Source organism: Amblyraja radiata, chromosome 13, assembly GCF_010909765.2.
Source record: "Amblyraja radiata isolate CabotCenter1 chromosome 13, sAmbRad1.1.pri, whole genome shotgun sequence".
NCBI lineage: Eukaryota > Metazoa > Chordata > Chondrichthyes > Rajiformes > Rajidae > Amblyraja > Amblyraja radiata.
The window spans coordinates 16174649-16182886 of record NC_045968.1 but is presented as its reverse complement, the minus strand read 5'-3'; the positions used below and the strand labels follow the sequence as shown (position 1 = coordinate 16182886).

At 48.3% G+C, this 8238-nt stretch overlaps 1 long non-coding RNA gene across 1 annotated transcript; it reads left to right on the top strand.

Annotated features, from left to right (window-relative positions):
* The first annotated feature begins 736 nt into the window (after positions 1–736).
* On the top strand, positions 737–7964 carry LOC116980162. The gene is made up of 3 exons (XR_004413867.1): positions 737–750; positions 7645–7646; positions 7868–7964. It is a non-coding gene; the product is annotated as an uncharacterized LOC116980162 (long non-coding RNA).
* Positions 7965–8238: the final 274 nt, after the last annotated feature.

Below are 8238 nucleotides of genomic sequence, written 5' to 3'. Positions count from 1 at the left end.
TGTATTCACTCGCTAACAACTTGACTTAATCAGACTGATCCTCCATTCTCCGAGCTGCTGGATGTTAATGGTTTCCAATTGCCCGTCTTTGAGTGCCGTTTGGAAGCACCGACCAGCGGTCCCCGCACACTGGCACTATCCTGTAGGCACTAGGGACAATTTTATCTTTATTGACTTACAAACCTGCACGTCTTTGGAGAGTGGGAGGAAACCGGAGCGCCCGGAGAAAACCCACGCAGGTCATGGGGAGAGCGCACAAACTCTGTGCAGACAGCACCCGTAGTTGGGATCGAACCCGGGTCTCTGGCGCCGCGAGGCAGCAACTCTACCGCTGCGCCACCGTGCCGTCTTATGAAAGTGAAAACAACATTTTATGGTGAGTGATTTAAAAATGCCGTTCAATGTGGTTATGGCTGATCATCCCCAATCAGTACCCCGTTCCTGCCTTCTCCCCATATCCCCTGACTCCGCTATCTTTAAGAGCCCTATCTCGCTCTCTCTTGAAAGTATCCAGAGAATCGGCCTCCACCACCCTCTGAGGCAGAGAATTCCACAGACTCACAACTCTCTGTCTGAAAAAGTGTTTCCTCATCTCCATTCTAAATGACTTACCCCTTATTCTTAAACTGTGCGGCCCCTGGTTCTGGACTCCCCCCAACAGGGCAGGGAATGGAGGGATACCGATCATGTGGAGGAGATTAGTTTACCTTTGCATCATGTTCGGCATGGACATTGCGGGCTGAAGGGCCTGTTCTATGTTCTATTTTTCTGCAGCAGCTTTCACACTGCGCACATAACGTATTATTATCCTATTCCAATTCTTTAGAAAAGATATATAATGCAGACTGAAGCCCAGGTGGGCTACAAGCTGTAGACAGAGGAACTGATCCAAAATAGCCATTAGTTCACTTCACCGTGGTATGTGATGCTTGTTCAATGAATGTGCCCGGTCTCCAGAGCCACTGCCAATGGCCAACGACTGTAGACAAGGACCTCATACAATGAAAGGCAACGCTGTCGCATATATTTTGTTTTTTGTTTTCTTTTTCACACAGAGAGTTGTGAGTCTGTGGAATTCTCTGCCTCAGAGGGCGGTGGAGGCCGGGCTTCTGGATACTTTCAAGGGAGAGCTAAATAGGGCTCTTAAAGATAGCGGAGTCAGGGGATATGGGGAGAAGGCAGGAACGGGGTACTGATTGTGGATGATCAGCCATGATCACATTAAATGTCGGTGCTAACTTGAGGGGCCGAATGGCCTACTCCTGCACCTATTGTCTATTGTTTTTACAATGTTATGATTGCTTTTCCATCCACTGCCAGTCAATTTCCTTCGCTTGCTCCAGGTGTCGGGCAAATTCTGGCAAATGGTCGGTGAAGATTTGGCATGTGTCAGATGTTTACGGCAGGTGGGATGGCCCTAATGGTGCACAGGTTCATAGAGTGATACAGCATGGAAACAGGCCCTTCGGCCCAACTTGCCCACACCGGCCAACAATGTCCCACCTGCCCACGTTTGGCCCATATCCCTTCAAACCTGTCCTATCCATGTGCCTGTCTAACTGTTCCTTAAAACTTTGCGATAGTCCCAGCTTCAACTACCTCTTCTGGCAGCTCGTTCCATAGACCCACTGTGTGAAAAAGTAACCCCTCAGATTCCTATTAAATCTTTTCCCCTTCACCTTGAACCTATGTCCTCGATTCCCCTACTCTGGGCAAGAGACTCCTTGCATCTACCCGATCTATTCCTCTCATGATTTTTTTACACCTCTATAAGATCTCCCCTCATCCTCCTGCGCTCCATGGAATAGAGACCCAGCCTACTCAACCTCTCACTGTAGCTCACACCCTCTAGTCCCAGCAACGTCCTCATGCCTGTTCATGGTTCTATTTGTGTGGGTGAAAGCGAGTGTTTCAGATCAAGATGCACCGTACACAAAGGCAAACAAAGTTCTGCATTGCATCCACTGTGATTCAGATATCTATTGTTTAGGAAAGAACTGCAGATGCCGGAAAAATCGAATTGCCCAACACTTCCGCACAGTCCGCAATAACCAACCTGATCTCCCGGTGGCTCAGCATTTCAACTCCCCCTCCCATTCCGAATCTGACCTTTCTGTCCTGGGCCTCCTCCATGGCCAGAGTGAGTCCCACCGCAAATTGGAGGAGCAGCACCTCATATTTCGCTTGGGTAGTTTACACCCCAGCGGTATGAACATTGACTTCTCCAATTTCAGGTAGTCCCTTGCTTTCTCCCTCCTTCCCCTCCCCTTCCCAGCTCTCCCACAGCCCTCTGTCTCCGCCTCTTCCTTTCTTCTTCCCCCCCCCCCCCAATCCCCACATCAGTCTGAAGAAGGGTCTCGACCCGAAACGTCACCTATTCCTTCGCTCCATAGATGCTGCCTCACCCGCTGAGTTTCCCCAGCATTTTTGCCTGCATCAGATATCTATTGGTAATGAGTTTGAGTTTGAGTTTAGTCTATTGTCACGTGTTCCGAGGTACAGTGAAAAGCTTTTGGTGCGTGTTAACCAGTCAGCCGAAAGACAAAACATGATTACAATCGTGCCAATGGGTCTGAAGAAGGGTCTGGACCCGAAACGTCACCCATTCCTTCTCTCCAGAGATGCTGCCTGTCCCGCTGAGTTACTCCATCATTTTGTGTCTTTCTTCGATTTAAACCAGCATCTGCAGTTTTTTCCTACACAAGGGCCTGTTTCCACGCTGTATCTCTAAACTAATCTAAACTAAACTAAACTGGACTCTGCAATTGGACTCCATGGGGAGCTGACGATAGATTTGGACTTCAAGAGAAAACAGACGTTCTCACAGCTTCCTGCTTTTATGCTGGGAGATTCAGGCCACTCAGTTGATGAAACCACTTAAACTGCGGCCATTAAATATGATTAATTTCCAACGTAATAAGTCAAAGGTCTAGAGTCACTAGTGCATAATTGCCATACATGCTAGTAAATGACCAGTGAAATCCTTGCTTTTACAGGCTCACTAACACAATAACACACAGATAAATATATGTAGCCGAGGAAACTCTCAATCAATAACCACCGTTCTAGGTAACCATATTAATTTGAGACTGAAGTCGGTATTGCAACCAACGACACAGTCAGTGGAAGATCACAGTTGCTGAGGTTAGTGTTGTGTGGTGTTCAAGAGCCTGATGGTTGTTGGGAAGAAGCTGTTCTTGAACCCGGAGGTCACGGTTTTCAGGCTCCTGTATCTTCTTCCCCCGATGGTAGCAGCGAGATGAGAGCGTGGCCAGGGTGGTGTGGGTCTCTGATGATGCTGGCTGCCTGTTTGAGGCAGCACCTCCTGTAGATCCCTGTGATGGTGGGGAGGTGAGTACCCGTGATGGAGTGGCCAGTGTCCACCACTCTCGGCAGTCTCCTCCATTCCTGGGCGTTTGAATTACTGAACGCTCAGTGTGGTTCCCGTTCCCAGTTTGCCTTCCTCCCTTCTGCTGATTTGTCTGCCTTCCACTCGAGTTGAACTTGTGGCGTTAGATGTTTTTGTTGAAAGTCCATTGGGATGGTTTTAAGTTAGTATTGCGGCAACAATCTGCTGACTCGGCACAGGAGATTCCCAAGTGTGGCTGCTCTTCCCAATATAAATATCCACAAGTACATCACAGTAAAATGGATTCAAATTGATGTAGGCGCTGGCCAAACAGCTGTGCACTGAATCTTGCGCTCCTAATTACTGCAGTGTTCAACTGAACAGGATCAATGTTTCTCAGAGACTGTTTGCTCAATTAAACGTGGAAATAATAATCAGCAAACAGGCTGCCACAGTCACTTAAGGGCCTGTCCCACTTACGTGATCTTTACAGGCGACTGCCAGCACCCGTGATAAGTTGCCAAAATATTCAACGTTGAAAATATCAGCGGCGACCAGAAAGACGCTACGATTCTTTGGAGACTTCTCACGACCATACAGCCTGTATGATCGCGAGAGGTCTCCTATGGTCGTGAGAGGTCTCCAAAGAATCGTAGCGTCTTTCTGGTCGCCGCTGAATTTTCAACATGTTGAATATTTCGGCGACAAATCACGGGTGCCGCAGTCGCCTGTAGTGGTCGCGTAAGTGGGACAGGCTCTTTACTGCTCTCATTTTACAAACACCCCCATCTTTCAAGGGGCAGAATACAGAATATACAACAGTACAGCACAGCAACAGGCCCTTCGGCCCATAATGATCAGTTTAGTTTATTGTCACGTGTTGCCTAGTGGGGGCGCCGTCGAGTATGGCTGCCCCGCCTGCAGCTGTCCGTCATTTCGTTCTTTAAAAAAATGTTTTAGTATGTTTAAAAGTGTTTGTTTTGGAGGTCTAGTCTTTTTATGGGGGGGGGTGGAAAGGGGAAAACTGTTTTTCTCAGTCCCTACCTGTTCGGAGTTGTGTCTTTTCTCCAAGCCGCATCTTCGCCCCTTCCTCGCAGCCTATCATCAGGACTGGAGCGGCGTTTCCTGCCGGGACCGGCCAGAACCTCAGCTTCGGCGGCGGCGCAGCACTGAAGCACCATCGCAGAACGGGCGATGCCTTACCCGGGTCGCCGTGTGGTAAGCTCCGGAGTGCTGAGACCACCGACTCCAACATCGCGGAGCTGTAGTCGCAGAGCATCCAGCTGCGGCGGCGCTTTGTTTAAACACCACGGAGCCTGGGATCTTTCGCCGAGATCGCCAGTGTCGGAGCTCCGACCAGCACGGCCTGTGGACTTCGGTAGCCGCGGTCTCGGGTAGGAAGCGGCCGTTCCATACACTCCAAGCCGCTGAAGAGTGTTCTCCCGACGCCGGAGCACCATCATCCGGCGAGAGGGCCTGAAGCATCGGGCCGCCGTAGCGGCGACTGCAGAGGCCTCAATAAGCCCGGCTATGGGTGAACAAGGGGAAGAGGACTGGTCTTTGTTGCCTTCCCTCACAATGGGAACCATTGTTGGGGGATGCTTTTATGTTTGGTGTTAAATTCTTCTTTAATGTTGTGTCTTATTTTTATTGGTGTGCTGCAAATGGCAACTCAAATTTCACTACACCAATTGGCCTCCTCCATGGCCAGTGTGAGGACCACCATAAATTGGAGGAGCAGCATCTCATATTTCGCTTGGGCAGTTTACACCCAGCAGAATGAAAATTGACCTCTAATTTCAGATAGTCCCTACTTTCTCCTCCCCTTCTTAGCTCTCCCTCAGCCCACGGGCTCCACCTCTTCCTTTCTTCTCCCCCTCCCCCACCCTCACATCAGTCTGAAGAAGGGTTTTGGCCCGATACGTTGCCTATTTCCTTCGCTCCATAGATGCTGCCTCACCCGCTGAGTTACTCCAGCACTTTTGGCTACCTTCAAGTCAAGTCAACTTTATTTGTCACATACACATACAAGATGTGCAGTGAAATGAAATGAAAAAATGAAACCAAATATCAAATTTCCATTAGAAATGTTCAGCACCTCTTTCCAAGAAATAGCTCATTATAGTTCCATTACATTCTCCAAAAGTGTACTTTGTGCAGCTTTAATGTTGGGACGGCGCTCTGGTTAATCAGTAAATCTCCTTGGGTGATGAATGTGTTTCCGAGAGGTCACTCTATGTTAAAACTTAAGAAGCATTGTTCGAAACCACTTGGCCATGACGTAACCCTAGCTAGCTGCATATGGTCACAAACCCAATCATTCACAATGAGGCACAATTACCCAAGCAAGCAAGGCTCAACGCTTATCCAAATGGTCTCCTGGTCTGCCCACAGTTCTCTCCATCTCAAGTGGATTCTCAAATTTTAATGTAATTCCTTCTTGTGTTTTAAGCTGATAGGGGAAAGATAGTTCAGTTTCAGTTGAGTTCAGTTTATTGTCACGTGTACCGAGGTACAGTGAAAGGTTTTTGTTGCGTGCTATCCAGTCAGCAAGAAGACAATACCTGATTACAATCGAGCCGTCCACAGTGCAAGTCAAGAGAGTTTTATTGTCCTGTGTCTCAGGTAGGACAATGAAATTCTTGCTTGCTGCCTGGATCTTCCAGATTTCAAGCTCCTATACCTTCTTCCCGATGGCAACGGAGGGATGAGTGTGTGGCCAGGATGGTGTGGGTCTTTGATGATGTTGGCAGCCTTTTTGAGGCAGCTTCTGTGATAGATCTCTTCGATGGTGGGGAGGTCAGATCAGATGATGGACTGGGCAGTGTTCACAACTTTTTGTAGTCTTTTCCGCTCCTGGGCATTCAAGTTGCTGAACCAAGCCACGATGCAACCAGTCAGTATGCTCTCTACTGTGCACCTGCAGAAGCTCGAGAGAGTCCTCCTTGATATACCGACATGCATAGGTACATAATAAGGGATAGATCAGGTAGATGCACAGAGTCTCTTGTCCAGAGTAGGGGAACCGAGGACCAGAGGACATAGGTTCAAGGTGAAGGGGAAAAGATTTAATAGGAATCTGAGGGGTAACTTTTTCACACACAGGGTGGTGGTTGTATGGAACGAGCTACCAGAGGAGGTAGTTGAGTCTGGAACTATCCCAAAGTTTAAGAAACAGTTAGACAGGTACATGGATAGGACAGGTTTGGAGGGATATGGACCAAACGCGGGCAGGTGGGACCAGTGAAGATGGGACTTGCTGGCCGGAGTGGGCAGAAGGGCCTGTTTCCCCTCTGTACCATTCTATGACTCTATGGACATATTGGGCTCACGAGCCTGTTTCCCTGCTTTATGAATCCATGTCTGCAGGTGACTATGTCCTTGTTTGAAGGAAGTCAAGTATATAATTTGGCTGTCTACATCATCACTTCACAAAAGATTAAAAAGGGGAATACGTTTTGCCGTAGCTATTAAATAAAAATTGTGATTTCACCATTTCTGAAATGTATTCACCTAACTTGGAATATAGAGCAGTACCTTTCAGCCCACAATGTCCGTGCCGAACACGGTCAAGTTAATCTGATCTCCTCTGGCTGCACGTGATCCATATATCCCTCCATTCCCTGCATATCCATGTGCCTGTATAAAAGCCTCTGAGACACCACTATCGTATCTGCATCCACCACCACCCCTGGCAGTGCGTTCCAGGCACCCACCACCCTCTGTGTAAAAAACACCTTTGCCCCTCTCAGCTTAAAGCTACTCCCCCTCGACATACTAAAAATTCATCATCATCAGTGGTCACTCGAAGCGAGCATGACTGTCCTCTCATGGAGGACGCCTGTGCGTGACTTTGTTTAACGTGGGGAGACTGGTGTACAGACAGCCACCCCACGGTCCTTGACAGATGTGGGTCAGGATCCAGTGGCATGGAGTCCAAGACGACCGGAGACCCTTTTCTGCTGCAGCCCTCATCCGCCTTCCCAGCCGTTGTGACGCTCCACTAAGGTCAGCCATCGTCCTCCGCCTGTTCCACCGTTGAGGTCTTGGTTGGATTGCTCTTTGTCAGAGACCTCCCCCTCGACCTTACCGCCATGGGTGGCCCTACCAGGAGCATAGCTACAGACGGCATCGCTCTCAGGATCTCAGGACCACACAAGCTTCTCCACCACGACAAGGTGACAATCCATGGAGAAGTTTCTTTAAGTAGTACTGCTATAAATAGTCATTTTTATTCGTACAGAGCAATAAACCCTCCTTATCACACCAATGTATTTCTGTATTCCTTTTACAAGGAGTTAACTTGTATCTGTATCAACCTTATATTCACTTGGCTGTGCAAATACAAACTTTGCTCGGTTCCATCGGAAAGCTAACTTTCACGTTCCCCCGGAAAGAAAAATACCCAATCACTTAAATTCCTGCAACAAATGTAGAAAAGAATTCAAGTGAAAATAACTTTGATCATTTACTACAGACTGGTTTAAGATTAGTTGGTGCCGAGACTCGAGGGTCTAGGCTATAGGGAAGGGTTGCGCAGGCTGGGACTCTATTCCTTGGAGCGCAGGAGGATGACGGGTGATCTTATAGAGGTGTATAAAATCATGAGAGGAATAGATTGGGTCGTCTCTTGGCCATTGTAGGGGAATCGAGAACCATAGATTTAAGGTGAGGGGGGAAAGATTTAATAGAAATCTGAGGGGTAGCTTTTTCACACAAAGGGTGGAGGGTGTATGGAACAAGCTGCCAGAGGAGGTAGTTGAGGCAGGGACTATCCCAACATTTAGGAAACATTTAGACAGGTACATGGATAGGACAGGTTTAGAGGGATATGGGCCAAATGCAGGCAGGTGGGACTAGTGTAGATGGGACATGTTGGTCAGTGTGGG